This window comes from Symphalangus syndactylus, chromosome 19 (genome assembly GCF_028878055.3).
Source record: "Symphalangus syndactylus isolate Jambi chromosome 19, NHGRI_mSymSyn1-v2.1_pri, whole genome shotgun sequence".
Classification (NCBI taxonomy): domain Eukaryota; kingdom Metazoa; phylum Chordata; class Mammalia; order Primates; family Hylobatidae; genus Symphalangus; species Symphalangus syndactylus.
In genome coordinates this window covers 61,202,243-61,227,150 of record NC_072434.2, presented here as the reverse complement: position 1 = coordinate 61,227,150, position 24,908 = coordinate 61,202,243, and the positions used below count along the sequence as shown (strand labels likewise).

Genomic DNA, 24,908 nt, shown 5'->3' with positions numbered 1-24,908 from the left:
TCTGCCCTAAATGCTGACACTGAATTGCATTCAATCATGACAGAATTTGTGTAATATGAAAAGTTTGTCCACTGGGTGGACAATTTCTATCTAGTATTTTTCTCTCCTTCAGGGATGGACTTTAAGTTGATTTGACAAAATTGGTTTCATATGAACCCAGATGCAAACCCTATATTATCTTTAAACACTGGTTTCTGTGAAGTTGTTTTATCAAACTAACACTGTTGACTCCCTGTTTTCTGTTTTATTTCTTTAAGATGACATCCCTTATTCTGTTCTGCTACCTGGGACATTGCTCTTCTCTCCATATTAATTAATTAATATTGTTTCCTAAATCTGTCTTCCTAGTCTCTGCATTTGTCTTCACCATGTGTATTGGGATATATTCTCAATGGGTTTCGTGTGTGAATTCCCTCTTGAGTCAAATTGTACATGTAATTTCCCTTCATTTTAAAAATAAATAATTAAAAAATATGAGAAGAATTTTCAAAACTTTTATGTTCTATATGCTTTCCTCTGGTTTGGAAATTAATCTCTGAATTTATTTATATTTTAGGTATTGCAATTTGAGAATTAGAAGAGTTGTTTTTACAAAGCACAGAAAACAGCTTTTGTTTTAATTATTTTTCCCAGTGTGTCTAAGAGTCAAAAAGACTCTGTATTAGTGTTCACTGGCAAACAGAACAACACAATGCAGAGCAGATATCCTAGAAGCAACATGATAGATCCGATCATCCGATTCATTATAATACAAATATTGTAATCAATCATAATATTCAGTGTTCCATAAATCCACAATTCTGTGAAAGGGATAAGAAAAAAGAAATTAAGCTATCAGTGAGTTTACTAAAAAAGGAAAAGAGATTTTCTGATTATCATCATTCAGAATTAGTCAGACATATACATGGTAATCATTCATATTTTAAGCAATAGAAGGAAAATCAACACAAAGCCTGGAAAGCAACAGCCTTTTATTTTTATTTTCTCTAAGATGTGAAAAAATAGACCTAGGTGCTAATTTAATTCCCTTTTAAGTTAATGACATAATAGGTTTCTGGAGCATTAAATAGGGAATAAATATGGCCTTATATTTCCATGTCGGAGCTAAATGCTTTCTCTTCCCTCAGCTTCTAATTCCTCAGCTGAGGGAAGTGATCAGCAGTCAGCAATCACAATGAGGGAGCTACGTACACATCCTCTGGTTTCCTGAGCTTTGGAACACTTAATGCTTAGTGCAGCTTCTCTGTTTTGAGTTCTACCGTGAACCCCATCTCTGATGACTCTCTTGAGATCAGACATTATTAGCATGGAGACAATAGTTTCATTGTCAACTCCTGCTGGTTTGGGTACATTTACAGTAATAACCACAATCCACTAACTTGAGTTATTGTTCAACATTCTATGTGACTTTATGAGGGTATTAATATGCAAGAGAGTTATTTGATACTAATCAAAGATACACATTTGTCTTCACACTTATTACAATATGTTAAGGTAATCACATAAAATACTTAGAATGGTAGACTTCATGTATGTATATACTTTTAATGAATATACTAAAGCTAACCATTAATGGAAGCTTTGACAGAAATTCATTGTTCAATATCCAAGCAAATCAATTTTGGACTATAAATGCATAATTCTAACAAGCAAAAATTCTAATCATTCATTTTATTTTTCTGTTATTCATGGCTTCTTACATTGTTAAGCCTTAACATATTAGGATGCACATAGGATTTATGTCTTTTTTATGTAAGCACACCAAGTTCAGCTATCCCTGCAGGTAGGCAGTATTTGAGACTTCTCAGTTGGGTATGATTTGAGAAGACACTGGAGCTGATCCTCTTGACATGAACTAGCCTATTGGTCCTGCCCAAACTGGTGTTCCCTGGAACAGAGGCCTAAAAACAAAATATATTTAAAGTGTTCAAATATATTTAGAAAATATTGTGTTAAATCAAGTTAGCCAGATTTTTGTTGCTTTCATTGTCATTTTTGTTAATATTGTTGCATGATTTCCAGAATATTCAGTATGCAAATAAATATTCATTATGAATTTAACAAAATAAGTATTTTCTAAACTTCTTTGACCTTGGAACTCTTGTTCTCCCTTCCCAACCCCACCATTGCACTTATTTTAACATTGCACTCAGCAGGGCTACACGCATCAACATTTTGGGAATTTGAGGATGAAGATATGTTTTTCCTATTAAAAATGAATTCTTATCCCACTGGGAGAGAAAACACATTAAGCTTTTATCAGTCTTTAACATTTTAACATGGATTAGCCATTCTGCTCTTTCTGGATTATAAGCAGCTGAGAGCAGGCTTTCATTATAGGGAGAGGGAAAGATGATCTGAAGTGCCATGTGTCCCCAGAGAGGATTTTCAAGTGGAATACCACCATGAGAGTTCCTGGGCTAGCAGAGGGCAACTTCATATGGTGCAGGGTTGCAGCAAGGCCACTGACACCAGCTGTAAATAGAAAGTTATGTTTGCCTCAGTTTCTTCAGCCAAAACAGAGGAAATTTACTAGATAGTAACTATCATCCCTCTTAGCTCTAACAATACAATCTGATTATCTTGATGGCTAAGTGTGGGAACTGAGAGAGTTAGAAGAGTGGGGGTCACTAGTTGAAAAAGCAAGGTTAGAAATGAGTGTTTTCTCAGTCAGGGCTGGCCTAGGGCTGGCTCTGCAAGAGTTCATGATTCTCATCTCCCCAAACAACAAGGACCCATGGAAAATTCATCAGATAACAATAATTCAACAGATAACAGTATAAAGACTATACATATTTTTAAGATAGATTTAAAAATGCATCACATATTTCTGGCCTCCAATGAGTGTTCAATATGAAAAAATAACAACTAGATGGATAAATGTAGGCAAGCAAAAGATTCTAAGTATAAGAAAGCGTGAAAAGTAAAATTTATTTTATTTTTCTTTGAAAGAGCAGTCTTCCCAGGTCAAGAGGTTAGAAAGACAAGTAAGGTAATGCTTCTTCTCTCAAGTTTAGAACAGATGAAAGTAATACATAAAAGCAGAATAAGATAAATATTATATCATAGTAAAAGGAATGAGAAATTGTATGCAGAGTGGTTGCAGACTTGGACTCGAGAGTATGTGGGCACAAATTTCTAGGTTAAATTCCCTGGGTTCAGAACCCATTTCTACCACCTTACTAGGTCTGTGTCCTCTTGTGTAAATGGTAGTGGTGATGATAATTACCATGCCTTTCTGCTAGAACTATTATTGGGAGGATTAAAGAAAATTAATATGTATAAAGCATCTAGAAGAGTACCTCACATGAAATAACAAACATAAGTATTTACTATCATTAATAATAAATTATATCCAACTAGAATCATTATAAGGGGTTTTAGAAAAGGAGTAGCAATAAGGTAATATGTGAAGAATGAGTAAATTTTTCAATCTACAAATGGATTGAACATAGTACTCTAGGGAGAGGGACAATCATGAATGAATACATCAAGATGAAAAGTCAAAGGGTAAATTTTAGAAATAGCAAATAGATGGGTTTGCTAATATAACATACTGGCCCTTTACTGATCATGTTGATCATTTTGTGGGAAAATAGTAGGAAATGACTTCGGAAAGAATATAGTTTGGTAAAAACCATTTTAACTGTAGGAGAATGAAACTGGATTCTCATCTCTCACCTTATACAAATATCAACTCAAGATGGATCAAGGACTTAAATCAAAGATATGAACTAAAAATTCTAGAAGATAACATTGGAAAAACCCTTCTAGACATTGGCTTAGGCAAGGATTTCATGACAAAGAGCTCAGAAGCGAATGCAGTAAAAACAAAGATAAATAGGTGGAACTTAATCAAACTAAAGAGCTTTTGCACAGCAAAAGGAACAGCCAGCAGAGCAAACAGACAACCCACAGAGTGGGAGAAAATCTTCACAATCTATACGTCTGACAAAGGACTAATATCCAGAACCTACAACAAACTCAAACAAATTAGCAAGAAAAAAATGCACAATCCCATCAAAAAGTGGGCTAAGGACATAAATAGACAAATCTCAAAAGAGGATATACAGTGGCCAAGAGACATATTAAGAAAATGCTCAACATCGCTAATGGTAAAGAAATGCAAATCAAAACCACGATGCGGTACCACCTTACTCCTGCAAGAATGGCCATAATCAAAAAAATAAAAAAAAATAGATGTTGAAGTCGATGAGGTGAACAGGGAGCATTTCTTCACTGCTGGTGGGAATGTAAACTAGTACAATCACTATGGAAAACAGTGTGGAGATTCCTTACAGAACTAAAACTACCGTTAGATCCAGGAATCCCACTCCTGGGCATCTACGCAGAGGAAAAGAAGTTATTATATGAAAAAGATACTTGCACACGCATGTTTATAGCAGCACAATTCACAATTGCAAAAATATGGAACCAACCCAAATGCCCTTCAATCAATGAGTGGAAAAAGAAACCGTTCTGTATATATATATATGTGTGTGTGTGTATATATATATATATATATATAGCGTATATATATGTGTGTATATGTATAGTATAGATATATATATATATACACAATATATAATGTGTATATACATACACATCTCATATAAATATATAATATATATATGTATATGATTGATGGAATACTACTCAACCATACAAAGGAATTAGTTAATAGCATTCACAGTGACCTGGATGAGATTGGAGATTATTATCCTAAGTGAAGCAACTCAGGAATGGAAAACCAAACATCATATATGCTCACTCAAAAGTGGGAGCTAAGTTTTGATAATGCAAATGCATAAGAATGACACAATGGACTTTGGTGACTCAGGGGGAAAGGGTGGGAAGGCGGTGAGGGATAAAAGACTACAAATAGGGTACAGTGTATACTGCTCGGGTGATGGGTGCACCAAAATTTCACAAATCACCACTAAAGAACTTACTCACGTAACCAAACACCACCTGTGCCCAGTAACCTATGGAAATAAAACAAAAAAGAAATTTTTGCCCAAACCAATGTCCTGGAGTGTTTCTCCAGTGTTTTCTTCTAGTAGTTTCATACTTTCTGGTCTTACATTTGAGTCTTTAACCTATTTCAGTTTGATTTTTGTGTATGGCAAGAGATAGGATTCTAGTTTTATTCTTATGCATATGTATATCCAGTTTTCCCAGCATCATTTATTAATGAGACTGTATTTTCCCTAAGGCATGTTGTTCACACTTTTGTCAAAACTTCATTGGCTGTAAATGTGCAGATTTATTTCTGGGTTCTCTATTCTGTTCCTTTGGTCTCTGTGTCTGTTTTTATGCCAGTACCATGTTGTTTTGGTTACTATAGCTCTGTAGTATAATTTGAAGTCAGGTAATATGATGCTTCCAGCTTTGTTATTTTTGCTCAGGATGCCTTGGACTGTTCTGGGTCTTTTGTGGTTGCATATACATTTTAGGATTTTTTTTTCTATTTTTGTAAAGAACTTCATTAGTATTTCGATAGGGATTGCATTGAATCTATAGATTACTTTGGGTAGTATGGACATTTTAGCAGATACTGATTCTTCTAATACATGAACATAGAAAATGGTTTTATTTTTCATATCTTTTTCAGTTTCTTTCATCAATGTTGTATCATTTTTATTTTAGAGATTTTTCACTTCTTTAGTTTATTCCAGGTATTTTATTTTATTTGTCGTGATTACAAATGGGATTACTTTAATTATTTCTTTTTCAGATTGTTTGCTGTTAGCATATAGAAATGCTACTGATTTGAGGGAAACTCTTCTACACTGTTGGTGGGAATGCAAATTAGTATAGCCGCTACGAAGAACAGTGCAGAAGTTCCTTAAAAAAGCAAAAATAGAATGGCCATATGACCCAGCAATCCCGCTGCTGGGTATTTAGCCAAAAGAAAAAACGTCAGTATATCAAAGAGATATTTATACTCTCATGTTTATTGCAACACTAGTCATAATAGCCAAGATATGGAGTCAACCTAAGTGTCCATCAATGGATGCATGAATAAAGAAAATGTAGTACATATTCATGATGAAATATTCAGCCATTAAAAAAGAATAAAATCCAGTCATTTACAGCAGCTGTATAGAACTGAAGGACATTATGTTAAGTGAAATAAGCTAGGTGCAGAAAGACACATATTGCATGTTCTCCCTCATATGTGAGAACTAAAAGTTGATCTCATGGAGACAGAGTATAATGATAGTTATCAGAGCCTGGGGAAGGAAATGAGGAGGCGGATAAAGAAGTGTTTGGTAATGGGTAATGGGAACGGAAGTACAATTAGATAGAAGGAATAGGATCTAGTGTTTGGTAACAAAATAGGGTGACTATAATTAACAATAATTTATTGTATATTTGCAAATAACTAGAAGAGTGGAATTGGAGTGTTCCTAACACAAAGAAATGATGCTTGCTTGGGGTGATGCATATCCCAATTATCCTGATTTGATCATTATATATTGTATGCATTTATCAAAATTTCACGTGTGGCCCATAAATATCTACAACTATTAAGTAACCATGAAAATTAAAAATTTTACAATTTAAGAAAAGTTAACCTGCGGAGAAAAAGAATATAGTTTGGAAGTCTTTGAGGATAGATTGGAAGAGATTTTCCATTTAATTTGGTTTTAAATGGGATCTTGTCTATGTTTGCTCAGGGTAATGACATGAAAGTCATTATAATGTGAAAGCTTAATCTCAAAATAGTACTTTTTTTGGTAACCAGTTGTCTTACAGCAAAAACAAAAGCACTGAACTTGGGTCAAAAGATGTAAATTCAAATCCATACTTTATACCTTCAGAATCAAACACTCTAAGCCTCATTGTGTTACTCTTTAAAATAAGGAACGTGCATCTAAATTACACATTGTTTTCAGTAGCAAATAAATTAGATGAAAAAGAATCTAATATAATGTTGGGCATACATAAATTTTCAATCAACTTTTAACTATATAATATTATCTGAAAAGGAAAGTGAAGAATACAATTGTAATTTTTTAAATTGCAAGGCACCAGTTTCTACCCTAATAAAATCTACATTCTCCTCATAAAAGTCAGCACATCAGATTCTATACAGTATGCTCTTCAAATTCTTGGCTCCAAAGTTAGCAAATTAAACATCCCATCTCATTTCTAGTTTGCAGTGAAATTCTCAAAAAGTTTCCAGAATCCCTGATGTTACTCATCCTGAGCTGCATCTTCTGAGTTGACAACTACAGTTTAAAAAATACACTGACTTCTAATCAGCATCTTTTACTTAGAATACAGATAGCAAATCTGGTTGGCAGTTATTTTCCAATGATTCTTCTGCCATACTGATGCTCTATAATGGTTCCAAGGAAAGGAACAGAAGCCATTCTACAAATAAAAGCAAAATTAATAAAAGAATGCAGGATAATTGACAGTTTTGCTACAACAGCATTTAATTTGAATCCTTTGAAACTTACTCTTCACTCATTGATTTTTAGGCTCACAAATTCTTTGTGTGAATTCTTTTACTTTTGCATTGTGAAATGATTTATCATTTGGGTAATTTTCCAGAATTACACTTTATTATTTTGTAAATGGCATGCAGCACAGATGGATATTAGCAAGGTTGCTGTATAAACGCCAGCAATAGAGGTGGTAACATTGCCCTGAGAGTTTTCTCCTGAAACAAATCAAATAAAGAAGAGAAAGCATTGCCAAAGCTGGCCATGACAGAGGAAGTGGATCCAATAATACACATCTCGATGGATACATATATATGATTCAATATTGTGTGACCTTTACTTTCAAGCTCACTTTCAGAAAATATATACTAAAGGGGTGCCAAGGATATTGCTGTCTACTCTCTACTGACTTCCATGAAAGGAAACAGTATTCCTCTGCATCTCAGTCATCAATGATTACATTTATGAAAGAGTTTGGCCATTGTCAATTTTAATGCCGTTAAAAAGAACTTGAGCATAGCTTACATATTTTCCTCATTTTACTCCTATTTGTATATTGCTTTGGCATATACTATTAGTGCAATGCTGTGACTTCCAAAGCTTCTCAGAAAGTAGCAACTTGGACTGTTAAGAGACTCCAGCATTTGAAATATCATTTAATATAAACTCTCCCTGAAGACCTCTATCCATAGCTAAGACAGTTGTATCCGAAAGCTTTGCACTTACTTCTTTGCAGTGCTATTTGTAAACATTGGCCTAGTAAGAGTGATAAATTTCTATGGAATCATCTTTATCAAACATACATTATAGAAGTAGAACTTATTCCAGCCAACTACATTATCATGAATAGCATTTTCCATATTTCTTTGAAACAGTACAATAGAAACAATATTTTCTTAAACATTAAATATCCCCATAGATTGGTCCTGTGAAATACTGCCTGGAATGAAGGCTTCAACTTTAAATCTATTTAACCAAATTTAGTAAGACAATCATGGATCAAATACATTATTAATGTTACGTGGCTTTTATTATTATTATTATTACTATTATTGCAAAAATTAGGAGCCTTGGTTTTTGTGGCCTTATTCTGTTTCAGTTAGATATAATATCTCCTGGCCTTGGGTGCTTTTTACATACAAATGGGATAAAATAGTTATTGTAAAGAATAGTGATTGAATAGATGTACTTAAAGTAATGTCTGACACAAAGCAACCACTCGGCCCAGCACAGTGGCTCATGCCTGTAATCCCAGCACTTTGGGAGGCCAAGGCAGGGCAGATCACAAGGTCAGGAGTTCAAGACCAGCCTGGCCAGCATGGTGAAATGCCGTCTCTACTAAAAATACAAAAAAATTAGCCAGGCATAGTGCCATGCGCCTATAATCCCAGTTACCTGGGAGGCTGACGCAGGAAAATTGCTTGAACTTGGGAGGCGGAGGTTGCACTGAGCTGAGATCCCGCCATTTCACTCCAACCTGGGTGACAGAGCAAGACCTCATCTCAAAAAAATAAAAAAATAAAATAAGCAACGGCTGTTAATTGCCAGGAAGAGGAGCTTCTACAATTGTTTCATGTGCATTTAGGCACTCTCTTCCATGTGAGACTCCAAGCAGTCAGCAGGACTATCAAAGGAACCCTTCTAAGACTTAGATGTCTATTTTTAATTCTTGCACTGCATTTCTACTTTGACAAGGGGAAAAGGCATTAAAACACATTTTTGAAATGTAAATTTCCAAAGTTACAAAAATTAACCCAACACATCATATGCTCTTTGAATCACTTAAATTGGCAGCTGTCTTATAATGATAAAAGACTTACGGCGTTCTTAGATGATGTCTACATGATGCCAGACAGCTAATTGAATTAAGGAATTAAGGAAGATATCAACTAGTCCTTCCCCTTATTTCCCAGATGAAGAAATGGAGGCCAATAAATGTGTAGTGATTTATTTACATCAGGGGTTGAGTCTGTTGGTCGTGAGAACTTCTAGCCTAGTTATTTTTTCCACCCCATCTATATGTCCTGAAATTTGGTTTCTTATTGCTGCAGCATTGAAGAGGTGGAACCACTAAAAAAATACTGATAAAAAGATGTTTACCCAGAGGTAACATTTATGGCAACTCAAACTATTTGAAATATGATGGAAAATTTGTTATTGAGTGAAAAGGCCATTGCACGATCAAAATTGATGTTTAAAGCTCGCCTACTAACTCTTCCACACTATCCAGTGTAGTGGTCCTCATCCATTTTGCTCTTTAGAGTTTCCCTAATTTTCTTTATGCATGCATCTGATTTCATCTTACTTTAGAGAAAATACTAATAGTTTATGTCGAGAACATGGCAGATTGGAGCTTTATAGCATGAGAGGCAGGGAAAAGACAGCTAATAGCGATTCACTGATAGAAGAAGGGGTCCCATATTGTTTGAGTTTTAGGTAACGTTTAATGGTCTTCCTGGATAACAGATTTTATGAGGATTTTTTTTTTGCTTGTTTAAATAAAAGCTGATTCAATGATAACAGAAGGAGAAACAGTAACTTCAGAAAAATATAGATATGCTAATTCTTACATTTGTAGAGCCCTTTTGATATTAAGGTTCAAGATCTAAAACTGTAATTCTCATTCAAGACCATATAAAACTTGTTAGTCCTATATAAGCATATGGAATCACTGATGGATTAAAGCACATTCATCGTATTCTAGAAAACAAGGAAATGTGTAATATATTTGATGTCATTTTTATTATAATTGTTAAAATAGTGAAGAATAAAACTCTGTTAACTAGAAATCTATGCATGCAGAATGTCTTATTACGTAAATAACACCAGATAAATGAGGTGTTACTGTTCACAGTCTTACAATAGAGACATGAAAAACCCTTTTTTACACTGGTAACCCTTAATTAAACTGAGTTTTTGGTGTGTCCCTTCAGGAGAAGGTCACCATGTCAACAATAATTAGGGAAAATGGCATTGTGAACATTACTGGATGAGATGTGGTATATTTCTTACTTTCAATTATTGCCTCCTTGTTTGAATCATTAGCATTTGGCAGATTTATTGCTGAGTTTGTTGTTCTGATTTAAAACTCGGTGTAAGGTTGAATATGTTCTTATCTTGATCTTATATTTCTGCCATGACTTGCATTTCTTGCTGAGTTTCTGACTTGAATTGCTCTGTGTTTTTGCTGAGCTTTTGCTTTGTCTTGTTGTATTTCTGTCTGGAGGGGTTTCCCTCCACCTTCTTCTTTTTGTTATATCTCTGCTTTGGCCTATTGTATTTCTCTGGCCCATTCATTAGCTTTTTTTTTTTCTTTAAAGTTACTCTCTTGTTCAGTATATGCAGTACCTAATCAATACACTTCCTTGCTTGCTGCAGGATTTCCAACTTAACTGTGTTTTCTGTCGACTTTGATACTGCCTGAGAGGGGTTTCTGTGCTTCGGCTAATATATTGTTGTCTAAATTCTCAGTGTTTCAGCTCATTACACTGACTTTAATTTTGATGTATTTGTATTTTATCCAGTTCAAGTCATGTTTCTTTCCTCTATCAATTTAATTACTTTCTGCCTGGGCAACATTGTGTTTATACAATTGCTGCTAAAGCAACAAAAAGTTTCTATTTAAATTACCACCCAGAGCATCAATACGCAGAACTCCTCTGATTGATGTCTTACCTTTCTGTGGATAAGGAAATCTAGTCTGTTGAGAGGGTCTTCTTTATAGAACAAAGTCAAGCCTCGTTTATAGCTGTGGAGTCATTAACAGAGGAGATGAGTGTAGGGCTATGGGGTCACTGTACGGCTTCTCTGTAAGAAAAAAATGTATGACCAGGTTCTATTCGGTACGTCATGTCCTAACAGCAGGAAAAAAAAATCTTTCTTAGGTGTTTAACTTATATTTAGGGGGGCTACCCAAGCTCCAGCTCTTATTTTTCTATGTGTTATATATATAATACACGTTTCTGGATTTGAATCTTGTTCTTTCTGATAATTTTGCATTGGGCTGTGTAAGTCAGGAACATTGAATTTCCATTGTGTACATAGAACTATAGCAACTGGTCTAAAAACAAATAATGTGGGAAACATAGTAACTGTTCCTGTTTTCAAAGGCTTCCAATAATGCGGAAAAAAGGGAAAAGCATATGAGCAATACATCTTTGAAAACAGAAACAGTGAAAACACTCCAGTAAATACATAATTGGTTATTAATAGAATTTTAAATTGGAGAGGCATAACAATTGCAACAGCTCTTGGAAATGCTTAGGAAACTGAGGCTTATAGGTTTACCTGAACATATGTCATAGATAACATTAATCAACTAGCTAATGAACATGACCAGCAAATGCATTGTTTGCCTGATCAGCAAATGCTTCAACTGTTTTGTTTCACAAGACTTAATATGTTTAAACAACAACTTACTCTTTACCTGCGTTTTAAAAATATCCGTCTGTATTTTCTGCAACAGGCCATTGTTGAGTCCCTGTGCTTAACAAAACTGTGCAACTGTGCTATTTACCTAGAGGAAGAAGAAAGAGTTTTTTAAGTCAGTTCTTTTCTGGTTAGTGTAACTTTTCTAGTATTGGATAATCTTTCTGAGCCTCAGTTTTCTCATCTGTATAATTGGCATAAATGAAACATGAGAAACAAATAAAATGACATATTCAGCTCAGTGTGTGTCACATGGTGAGAGCCCCATAAGTTTGTTCTTTTCCTTTTGTCTTTCTCTTTTCAGTGTTCAGTCATTTTACTGTCAAATAAATTGAAGTTTCTGGCTTTTCTCACACTCAAGATTATTATTATACACTACACTAGTACATCTGACCTTGATAAAAAGCAATTTTCTATAGTTTAATTGTATATCAATAGACAGGGAAGTCTCTGATTCTCACTCTGTAGCTTCTTCTTCCCAGGGCTGGAGTCATTTAATCTCTACCTTTAGGCTGATTTTACCCTGGTCCCTTGGGTCATGAATTCATCTGGAAGATTCAGACTTATGCTTTAAGGCTCTCAGAAAGTCAATCTTGGAGAAGAATCTGGCCTCCATTTTGTATACGCTTTGTTCAAAGAGCCTCCTAGCACCTTCCCAAGACCCACATCCACCACTCCCATTTTCTCTCTTGGTTCTGGTGATTGACTCTCTTTATGTTCTTGGAAAGCTGCCCAGTATCCTAAAACCAGTATTGCTGCCTGGCTCTTACCAGGCTGGACCCTCGACTAAAGTTGATCCCCTGCACTCATCTTTGGACTCTAGATTTCTATTACACGCACATCCCTTGTGCCAAATTATGCTGGCTTGTCTGGCCTTCCAAGTTTCACCTATTGTCATGCTTATCTGTCAGTTCAAGTCTCTCTATTCCAGCTCTATCCCACTTCCTTCTTTCTTTAGCCTGTGTTCCTCTCTTGGATCCCTGAAACATTCTGAGTACTAGGTTACTGCTATGTCCTGCCCATGTGATTAAAAATGATACTTTTTTCCCCATGCTTGCAGCTGGGTAGTCATACTCCATACCCACCCACGTAAAAATGTCTGGATCCAAATCTACCTTTCATAACAGATCTGATGTGCTATTTTAGACAGCTTTACTCCATGATATATTGCAGACTTTATGTAGGTTAACAAAGCGTTATGGTGTCATTCTTGTGACAGCCCTACCTTTTCATTATGATTTTTGTGTTTGAGGTCCTTTTTGTGACAATTTCTTTTAGATGAAAATGCTTTTCATGAAGCCCTTTTGGTACTTGGGAACCTCACTGGAATGGATTTAGTACAAACTTGCCTTATTTCAAATTTATGTTCAATATTGAACAACATTGTTACCCATATTTAGGATAGTAGACAGGTAAAGGTTGCAGAATTTTTGTGAAATGTAAAGCAATATCCACTGTTATAATGAAGCACCTACATAAAATTGTATAATACGTGAGTTTCTTATTTCTCGAATAGTCTAATTGATTGTTCATTGGGCTCACTCAGCCAAAAGTAGAGGGAAACTTTGTACAGACATCATTAGTTTTTCTCCATTTAGAGATTAATCATGAAGAGCTCTGGCTCTTTAATTCTGTAATTTGTATATTTAATGGGCTGCTGCAGAATCTATGACAGTAATTAGCATAGCCTGAAAACTCATTAATACGCAACAACATGATTAATGCAGCATTAATGCAAACATGACTGAAGTTATTTGGGTTATGTAGTAAGAAGATTAAAGCTAAAATGTCCTGTTTGTTTTACCAGTGGTGAGTATAATAGAGTGGCAAAAAAATAAAATAAAAACAGGTATCAAATTAGCTGTTTAAAAAAAGAAAAAAAGACCAGCAAAATTTAAATCAAGGTGATTTTATTTTTCCCTTAGGTCTAAAATTTGGAATATAAGTTATGTTCTTTACTTTTATATTTATTCATTTATTCATAAATTTATCATTACTGAAGGAAAGTTCATTCAACCTTTTAGTTTAACATAGGTAACCTTTTAGCAGTTTTAACCTTATATTATTAGTCTTACATTGGAAACAATTTTAAATTGTACTAATCTTTGACCAATACATTATACATTTCTGTCTTGAAACTAATATATATTATTGACTGGGCCAAATAATTAAAGGATTTGTTCCTACTTATTCAGAAGTTACATATTATGCCCTCTTCTCACTGTGTTCACCTCTTAAATAAATGTTCAAATACTTTATAAAATACTACCATAAAACTCATTTCTTTTGACAAAACTATCAAATATGACATGTTAAATACTGAAATAATCAATAACGTTTGGGGATGTAAAAGTGTGTAAGTTTTGCTTGTTCTTGCTGTCTCATGTAATCATATTGAAGTCATCTCATTCTTACCTTTTTTTGGCTTTTTTTTTTTTGAGACAGAGTCTCACTATGTTGCCCAGACTGCAGTGCAGTGGTGCCATCTCGGCTCACTGCAATCTCCACCTCCTGGGTTCAAGCGATTCTCCTGCTCAGCTTCCTGAGTAGTTGGGACTACAGGTGCCCACCACCATGCCTGGCTAATTTTTGTATTTTTAGTGGAGATGAGGCCGGGTGCGGTGGCTCACGCCTGTGGTCCTAGCATTTTCGGAGTCCGAGGCGGGTGGATCATGAGGTCAGGAGTTCGAGACCGGCCTCGCCAAGATGGTGAAACCCCGTCTCTACTGACAATGCAAGAGATTAGCTGGGCGCTGTGGCGGGCGCCTGTAATCCCAGCTACTCGGGAGGCTGAGGCAGGAGAATGGCGTGAACTCGGGAGGCGGAGCTTGCAGTGAGCTGAGATCGCGCCGTTGCACTCCAGCCTGGGTGACAGAGCGAGACTCCATCGCTAAATAAATAAATAAATAAATAAATAAATAAATAAATAGTAGAGACAGGGTTTCACCGTGTTGGCCAGGCTGGCCTCAATCTCCTGACCTCAGATGATCCATCCACCTTGGCCTCCCAAAGTGTTGGGATTACAGGCGTGAGCCACAGCACCCAGCCATTTTTTTCTTTGCTATTTAGTATGACCTGCTTTAATAGCTGCCCTAAACTTTAAATGACTTATTTTTCAATCTTATAGTCAAATGTCAAGAGTCATTAATAATGTCTCAAACAAAACTTGCATTTTAAGGTTAAGCAATCCTGGATGACTGAAAAAAATATGTATCTGCTTTTTTGTACTTATTTTATTCTAAATCCACATTAGAAAAATGTTTATGATTTTATTCTTTTTCAATAAAAAAAAATCAAGTGAATATCCACGAAGTACCTGACTCTTGGCTAGGTGTTGAGGAGGAAAAGTAAATCCATCAATGTATGTGCACATGGAAATAACCATTTGGGAGAAGAGAAGCTCCTTTCAACCTAGGGATGTCTATAGATAGGAATGACACTGCACCATAGAAAGAAAGCATATCAACATTGCCTGCTACCAACAGATGGCACTGTTAATGGTCTGTATCACAACTGTATTTGTGGGACAGATTTGCTAACATTCTCAGAAGGTAGTCTGTTTGTAAGGAGAAGAGCCTCTGTTAATGCAGTGAAATGATACACATGCTCAGTTTTGTTTAATTATCTTGTCAAAATTCCTGGAAAAAAATAAAAAAATTATTTATATGGGATATTTCATTTAATTAAAATACATTATCTCTTACCAAAATTAATATATATGAAATTAAATTGTAGTAGAACTTTAAAACAACATAGAGTTCCTATTGCTTTGAATAATTGGTCTTTATATTTAGTATTATATGTTATATTGTTATATATACCGTATGTATAATGTTATATATTATATACTGTAATATTAGAGTAGCTAACTGATACAAAGCTAAACAACCCAGTTCTACTGAAATATATCAGATTTTGACTTATTTTTAAAAGGAAGGACCTAGAACATTTATTTCACCTCTATGGTTTTTAGTGTACTAGAGAGCTGTTTAATCAGACCATTACCAAATTGAATAAATGGCTACTTAGTGATTACTGAACTATTTAGTGATGGGGTTGGGGAGAACACCTTTTTTAAAAATAAGCCTTTTGAATAGTTCATATAAGATCATCCTAATAAATAAAATGGAACAGAATGTGTTTGCCACATAATAGCTTAGTGATTTTTAATTTCTGTATTGTGATGAAACAACCAGCTTTTCTAGAATGTAGGCAGTCCTTTGTTTCTCAGAAGCTCTGCAGACTTGTGGCATTCAGTCCTAATGCTGCCATAACAGTGTTTCTAAACACTAGTTCAGAAATGAGACATTTTTGTTTAGTCTCTGGGCACAGCCAAGAGTTTAAGACTGTACATGGAGAGAAACTTGCTTTTTTCTGTGGATGTAATCCAGGGGACGTGTTGAGGTCCTTAATGGGTGGCTGACAGGATGAACTGGGCATTCAATATTAAAGGGTGGTATCATAGTTAGCAAGGGGGTTACCCCAGCAGAGTTTGTAGATCAGGAATTGTTTAGAGCCTAGATCTTGGGAAAGTGAACAAGAAGAATGTTGACTAAAGATAAAAAACAAAAAGCGGCCGGGCGCGGTGGCTCACGCTTGTAATCCCAGCACTTTGGGAGGCCGAGGCGGGCGGATCACGAGGTCAGGAGATCGAGACCACGGTGAAACCCCGTCTCTACTAAAAATACAAAAAATTAGCCGGGCGCGGTGGCGGGCGCCTGTAGTCCCAGCTACTCGGAGAGGCTGAGGCAGGAGAATGGCGTGAACCCGGGAGGCGGAGCTTGCAGTGAGCCGAGATCGCGCCACTGCACTCTAGCCTGGGCGACAGAGCAAGACTCCGTCTCAAAAAAAAAAAAAAAAAAAAAAAAAAAAAAAAAAAAAAAAAAAAAAAACAAAAAGCGAGTATTGTCTTTTTAAACTCTGAGCTCTTGGAGTGGCAATCATGTCTTTTCCATATTAGTATCTCCAGTGACGAGCATTGTCTGTTGGAGACACTCAATATACATTTCTTGAATAGAGTACGGATTTGCTGGACTTTGACACAGAGCTAAGGTTCTGTGTGATAGAGGACTGTGTGCTTATGAGAAGCTGGACTGTGTAGGTGAGGATGCTAAGGCGTCTGTTCCCATAGAGAAGTCCTTGAGATGGCTCAAGCTGCTGGTTCCCTTTTTTCTTGGACTTTGCAGGTATTCAGGATTTCTCTAGTTAGATGCTTTATGTTTTGTAATGGGTAAAACTAGTGCTAAAATATATAGCTGTTTGCTGTTTATACCAAATTGAGGGTCTCTCAGAACAAATACAGTGAACAGATTTTAATAATAATAGCTAATACTTATATAGGGCCAAATAGTTCTAAGTACTTTTCATGTATTTAACTCATTTAATCCTCCCAAAAGACTTGTGAAAGAAGAAACTCTCATTGCCCACTTATAGAGGAGGATATTAGGTGTAGAAAAGTTAAACGATTTGTCCAAATTTACATATAAATTAAGTGCTGAAACTAGTTTTTGACAGCTTGGCTCTAGCATTTGTTTTTTAATCATTAAGCCAAACATCAAATTCCCCTTCCCATACTTTTTTTTCACTTTTACCAGAGAAATATCTTAACAAAATGACTCCTTTGGAGGAAAAATACATGCATATATATATATATATATATATATGTGTGTGTGTTTGTGTGTGTATACATGCATATATATCTATATATGTGTGTACATGCATATATATATATCTGTATATATATATATCTGTGCATATATGTATACAGATATATATATGTCTATGTGTGTGTGTGTCTGTGTGTGTATGTGTGTCTGTGTTTCTGCGTGTGTATGAGGTCAGAGTGAGGACCAAGAAGCTATTTTTTCTCTAAAGTGGTTCACATATTGTAAGTGATTTCATTGAGGGAAGATATAGTTGTATTAGCTAAAACACCTAAAAGTTTATAAATAGGTGTGCCTACACAAAGGCAAACATTCCTGTAATTTCTGAACAGTTTTTACTTCTACTGAATTGAATGTGCCTAATATTTTAGTGTCCTGATGATTAAAGTATGAGGAATGAATTAATAACCAAGCTCAAATATGTGTATTGTTACATGCAGATCTGTTAATAGTTGTTAATTCCCACATCAGTGTGAACTAAGGAAAATGAAATTAAGTTGCATTAAGAATGTGCTCAGTTATATATAAAGATTTACTTCCTGATAGTAAGAGTGATTATATAATTATATGGTTTACTAAAATAGTTATGAGATTTTATTCTTTCATTCATTTGACATGTATTATTGGAATCTTAGTATTTACAAACTATGTATTTAGAGATAAATATTGCAGTCTGACCATAATGATAGTTTAGGTATTCCTTGGCCTGGAAGGAGGACACTAGTTTATTTTATTAACATGTTCTTTGTCTGTGGAGAGCCTCCACAATGCCGTTTTAGTAAAATACTGGATCTTTACTAAACCATGGCTACCAAAGACAAGGTGTCATTCTAGGCAGCCAACAGACTTCTTGCCCTACTCCTGACAAGCAAAATAAAGTAGCTTGGGGTAAGAGAGGTAATGGCCATGAGTTTAGTCGTTTTCATAGTTATGCTAAATCAGCTTCCCTCAGGAGCACCTCCTTCCTTTCCTTTCTCTGTTTAAAGGAGGGGGAGTATGATGTGACTATTCTAGCACACTCAAAATTAGATATGTGATCAAGTGTTGATCTGCAGGAAGTTCCTAATCCTGTCTGATGTTTTCTGTGTTAGCTTTTTTTTTCCTTTTGTCATAATGTTAGGATGTTAGCCAGCTCCTTCATTTTGTTATTCCCTTACTTTTTAAAGCAGGATTCTTCTGTACAAGAACCCTGAAGTGATCCTAATATTGTGTTCAAAATGTAGGGTCAGAATCAGGAGTGGAGATTGTGAGTTCATTGTGAGTTAACAGTCTATTATTTAAAAGTGCAACAAGAAAAATGGTTTTGCCTTCATTTCATTTCTGGGACTCTAATTTTTTCCAAAGGAGTCTGGTATAAAGTATTGTATTGGTCCAATTGCTTGGGATCCACTGAGATTGTTACTAGAGAGGGCTTTGGGGTAAAAGCCCCAAAGTAAAGTTCTTTAATGTCCTTTTGGGTCATTGAACACTTTCTACCATTATGCTTGACATGGACACCATTGAAATCATTCCAAGGTCAAGGTCACTCAGCAATTTTACTAATGCTTCAAGTTAGTGGAATTTTATTTTTCCCCCCATAATGCTTGTTTCACAAAATAAAATACAGTGTATTTTAGTAGATATTGTAAGATCAATTTTTAAGATTTCTTTTTTCAAAATAATATAAATTTAATTTCATGAAGTATCTGTATGTTTATATATGTAAATGTGCAATTACAAATATGAAATATAATTTATATACATGTATCTATGCATGCACCTGGATCTTATTTGAGGTATAAAACATGAAACTAGAACTAATGTGTTTTATAAAAATATGTAAAAAGTTATTTATTTAATTTTATAGAAACACAAAGTAATGATAAAAACTCATTTTTATTAAAAATATTTCTATAACTACAATTAGTACTAACATTTTGCTTTAACCTAAGCTTAAATGCTTTATTTGATAGAGTCACTTGTTAAAATACTAAAACTTTTACAAGATGTCAAGGTAAAATAGAAATTATTTCAAAAAACAAAAATGCATGCTGAATTTTCTCTTTTGCTTTATAAAACAAGCAAGTCCTTTATGTAGATTTCTACAATTCATAATTCAATTGCCATTAAATGGCATTCAATTTATATTTTAGACTATTATGACTTCAATTCGAGACACAATTGTTTTCCAAAATGAATTCAATGTGAGGTGTATTTCTGTAATAGATGAACTATTATAGCTATTAAGGTGATGGGAATTGAATAAATATAGTATATCTAATGGGAGGATGAAAATGTACAACACTTGGATGTTGATAGAAGCATTCTGATTAAGAAAAGTATTTTTTATAATAAATTCAACTATATTTTTATAATTTACTTTTTAATTATATACTCGGATTTTAAAAGTCTCTTTTATAATGTACTTTTATATAATTTTTCTTGAGAAATCTTGATCTTGTATTAACAATTGCATGAATATCTTGGTACCTGGCACAGTGGCTCACACCTGTAATCCCAGCACTTTGGGAAGCTGAAGAGGGAGAATTGCTTAGTCCAGGAGTTCTAGACTAGCCTGAGCAGTGTAGTGAGACCCTGTTTCTATAAAAAATTTTTTAAAAATTAGCTGGGTGTGATGGCACATGCTTGTAGTCCCAGCTACTCAGGAGGCTGAGGTTGGAGAATTGCTGAGGATTGTTTGAGTCCAGGAGGTCAATGTTGCAGTAAGCTGTGATCTCGCCACTGCACTCAAGCCTTACAACAGAGAAAGACCCTGTCTCAAACAAAACAAAACAAAACAAAAATAAATAAATATCTTGGTTGGTAAGGGCAATTTGGGGTTGATAATTTGGAGAGGGATGGAAAGATACATAGATACCTATATCTGCCTAGATAGAGCTCTCTCTGTATATACATATGGATACGGATATAAATAGATAGCTATATATAGGTCAATATATATCTATGAAAATATACATCTAAATAACCATAGATATCTATTAATATCTATATATCTGTATCTATATTTTAACTTAAAATTTTACATACATATAAGCCTATAGTTCTATATTTGTAGCTAAGATTAAAAAGCTCTTCAGGGGAAGACCTGAGTTGTTCTTTTATGGCATCTGGTGGCATGTCATATTTGAACATGTTGGTTGCTATTGGTGTTTGTGCTGGTGAATCCTTCCACTGGAAATTTCATTTTTTCATGGTTTACCACTCACCTAAAATGTTTTCTTTCTGGATAATATCCCCTAACTGCTTTCTTCCTCTTTTAGCCTAAAGTTTCCTAAAAATTTAAAATGCATGGTAGTCAGCTTTACTTATCTTTCACAGAATAGCAACTCAAGAAATGTATGCTAAGAGGAGGAATAAAATTATGTAAAAAATGAACTAGAAGCATAGTTACCTAAGACAAAAATAATAAGTGGACAAACCAAGAGTCAACATTTTACTTAAGGGTTTAAAAATGGTATCAATTTTTACCAGTTAGGGACAATGAATAATGCTTATCACCTCCACTGTTATTTAGTGTTGTTCTGGATGATATAACCCATGTGTAATGACAGAAAAAAGAATTATGGCTGTTGAAAAGGAATAGATGAAATTATCAACTTTTTCCAGAAAATTAGTTTATACCTAAAAAAACCATCAAAACCTATTATAAGTAACAGAAGTACAATGAGATGGTTAGCTATAAATAAATACATAAAAATAAATATTTTTTCTATAATTCAGCAATAACAAATCTGAAAATGATCTGTTTCTTAATATCAGTTAAATATATAATAAGCACTATAGCTTAACAAGAAATGTGCAGGATCTATTTAAGGAAAAGAGAAAAGAAGAACTTATGATAATTATTTTAATATTAGTACAAAAGAGTGAATGAGTTGATAGGTAACTAAAAGCAGAATTTTAAAAATTTACTAAAAAAAGGAGTTTTTCTAGTAAATTTGTAAGTAAAAAAGAAAACTGAAATATAACCCTATCTCACTTTACATGTCAAAATAAATTACAAATTTTTTATTTAATACTTTACTTTTTCCAGAAAATTAAATATAAAAATACAGAAAATGAATGGGAAAAATATAAGTAAGTTACAAATTCTGGGCTAGGAAGCCCAATTATAAAAAGCAAAGGGAGACACCATTAATGAAAAAATTTAGATTTTAAAACAAAAATAGACCCCCTTTTTACATTTAAAAATAACATTTAAAAGCCAATTGTCAAAAAAAAGTAAACGACTTTAACATGTGACAGACAAAGAAACAATACCCTTAATGTGGAAAAAACGCTCACAAATCAATAATAAGGATGCACAAATGACAAAAAAGTATCCAAATGAATAACTATGATGAAAGATCAAAGTCACTATTCATCTTGGAAATACAAATTAAAACTAGAATAAGATTTCATTTTAAATCTATTGAATATTAGTTGGTGTCTTTCAGAAATGCCAGGCCAAACTATTCCTAATGCTAGAAATGTTTTGCCTGACAGTGTTTGAAAACTATTCATAACGTATGGAAAGGAAATTACACAACTTGAGAAGTTTCTTGCCGTGAACTCAGAAATGAAAAGGCGATGAGATGACAATTTCACTTCATTAATTTATAAATTCACACACGTACTACAGATTTTAGAGATCATGCAATTCAGTATCTCTATTTAAGAGTAGGAACATATGGGCTATTCTGCTCAGGAAATGAGCACTATAGCATGTATATGTATTTCATAAACTATCTGGTGGATATTACTTTCTTGTTTTTTTATCATTTGGAGGTTGTAAAACATGATCAGTCCTTATAAAGGTCACATTTAGACAGCTACAGATTTTAATAGTTCCAAGGAAGGAATGGGAGATTATTTCAAAAGATGAAAGAAAACATTCTTTGATCTAAAAGCAGAAGTACCATTTGACCCAGCAATCCCATTACTGGGTATATACCCAGAAGAATATAAATCATTCTACCACAAGGACACATACTCGCGGGTGTTCATTGCAGCACTATTTACAATAGCAAAGACACAGAATCAACCTAAATGCTCATCAATGACAGACTAGATAAAGAAAATGTGGTACATATACAGCATGAGATACCATGCAGCCATGAAAAAGAACAAGATCATGTCTTTTGCAGGAACGTAGAGCTGGAGGCCATTATCGTTAGCAAACTGATGCAGGGACAGAAATCTAAATACTGCATGTTCTCACTTATAAGCGGGAATTAAATAATGAGAACTCGTGAACACAAAGGAACAACAGACACTGGGGTCTATTCGAGGGTGAAGGGAGGGAGAAGGGAGAGGAGCAGAAAAGATAACTATTGGGTATTGGGCTTAATTCTTGTATAATGAAATCATCTGTTCATCGAACCCCCATGACACGAATTCATGTATGTGACAAACCTTCACACCCCACAACCTAAAAGTTTTCATAAACACATTTCTTTGTTTTATACAGATCAGAATGAAATCATTTCTCAACACTTCTTTTACATTAAAGCACATTATTCTTGTTTTTTTCCTCAGGTATTTCCCTACTTTTTAATCCTAAGCTATAGTTCCATTGTAATTTTTAGAATGCTAATCTAATATTTATTGAATTCTTTTGTAGTAAGCAAGTGAAAAAAATTAATTTTCAAAAGGAAGAAAAAATACATGTTTAAATAATAAGATAACACGACTTTGGTATTCTAAGGAATGTTTGGGGATTCATTCCAGGGCACTCATATTTTCAGGTTAGTTTTGAACTGTTATTTTGTCAAATATAATCAATGGAGATTTTGTTATTCATGTATTTATAGAGCTTGTAGCCATAAATAGTTTATGAATGGAGACATTTCTAGCACCACCTAATGGCAGCCAAGTAAAAAGAAAAAGTTTTTCTAATTTAGGGACTGTTTTGCATAATTTAAATTAAACTATATAGCCAGAGTTACTTCTATATGAAAACGAACTTTTACATTCCCTAATGCACTAACTAGGCACTGGAAATCCATCTCTGAGCAATTGGATTGAGTAGGAGTGAAGCTGAAGGGATATTTGATAATAAAACCAAGGGGTTTCTGCTGTCTTTATGTGTGCAAGAATAAGAAAATACCTAGCTAACAGAATAAATTAATTTTATGTGAAAATTTTCTTTTTAGTTTCAGGAGCCTATGCGTACTAGATTTTCCATACTCTAGTTTCCTGAAAAAAGTATATTTTGAGTAGTGTATTGGCATATTTTATTTGTCTTGTTTTTCAGCAGTTCTTTATACATCTTTGACCAATTTATTCTGCTAGTTTAATAAAGCATTTTTTAAAGTTTCTGATAGTTTTTTTTTAAACGGAGTCATATCATTCTGATTATAATATTGGAATTTTCTGTTGAATATGAGTCAAAGAACATGCTTTAGATCCGTAAGCTCTACTCATTTATTTCATGTGTTTCCTAGCAGGATTTGAAGAATGTGTTGTTTGTCACATCCCTAGGATTGAGATCAATGGATTTGGTTAATGTATCTGAAGGAGAAGGAGAATTTAGCGATAGCACCAGATTCTGACACCTTTCACCCTCATCTCAACACTTTGGTTTGATACTTTCTTCTATGCTATAAACAGGGAATACTGGGCAGACTGCAGATACAGGTAGTTTTTTTTTGTTTTTTTTGTTTGTTTGTTTGTTTTTGAGATGGCATCTCACTCTGTCACCCAGGCTAGAGTGCAGTGGCACGATCTCAGCTCACTGCAACCTCCAACCTCCGCCTCCAGGGTTCAAGTAATTATCTTGCCTCAGCCTCCCGAGTAGCTGGGATTACAAGTGTGCCAACATGCCCAACTAATTTTTGTATTTTTGGTAGAGATCGGGTTTCACCATGTTGGCTAGGCTGGTCTCAAACTCCTGACCTAAAGTGATCCACCTGCCTCGACCTCCCAAATTGCTGGGATTACAGGCATGAGCCACCATGCCTGGCCAGATACAGGTAGTTATAAAAATCAACAAGAAAGAGACAGTCTGATGGTGGTAGTAGTTTCAAGAAAGTGCTTTCTCTTTGACTGCAATTTCTTCCTTTCTATGAACATTTATTTATTGATGCCCTGTAATGACCTTCACTTCATTGTGCACCCACTGAATTTTAATTCATTCTTCACAGTCCTACTCAACCATCACAGCTTCTGTGAACTTTTTCTGTATATCATTTTGCTCTCATTTCAACAAAATTCATCACTTTTTTGCTATTTTTTACCTGTAGATTACATATCCCTCTTGTACTGGGTCTTTATAATATTTTGTACTCATGTGGATGCAAATACTTCTACTACTATAGGACGGGTTTCCCTTAAAATAAGTATTATGCCTTTCTTGTTTATCTTTATTATTCAGAGCAAA

General features: G+C 34.5%; 1 protein-coding gene and 1 long non-coding RNA gene across 3 annotated transcripts in view; one reads left to right on the top strand and one right to left on the bottom strand.

Moving 5' to 3' along the window:
• Positions 1-24,908, top strand: part of USH2A (usherin) — an 801,829-nt gene that overhangs the window by 286,512 nt on the left and 490,409 nt on the right. The window lies entirely within an intron of this gene.
• The window catches only part of LOC129458148 (uncharacterized), a 66,699-nt gene continuing 44,145 nt past the window's right edge, over positions 2,355-24,908 (bottom strand). Inside the window, exons 4-5 of one of the 2 annotated variants that reach the window (XR_008649549.2) lie at positions 11,133-11,264; positions 2,355-2,475 (exon numbers count right to left, since the gene is read on the bottom strand). This is a non-coding gene — a long non-coding RNA (uncharacterized lncRNA). Of the gene's footprint in view, positions 2,476-7,555; positions 7,676-11,132; positions 11,265-24,908 lie in introns of those variants that run through there. The other variant, XR_008649548.2, reaches the window with a different exon arrangement.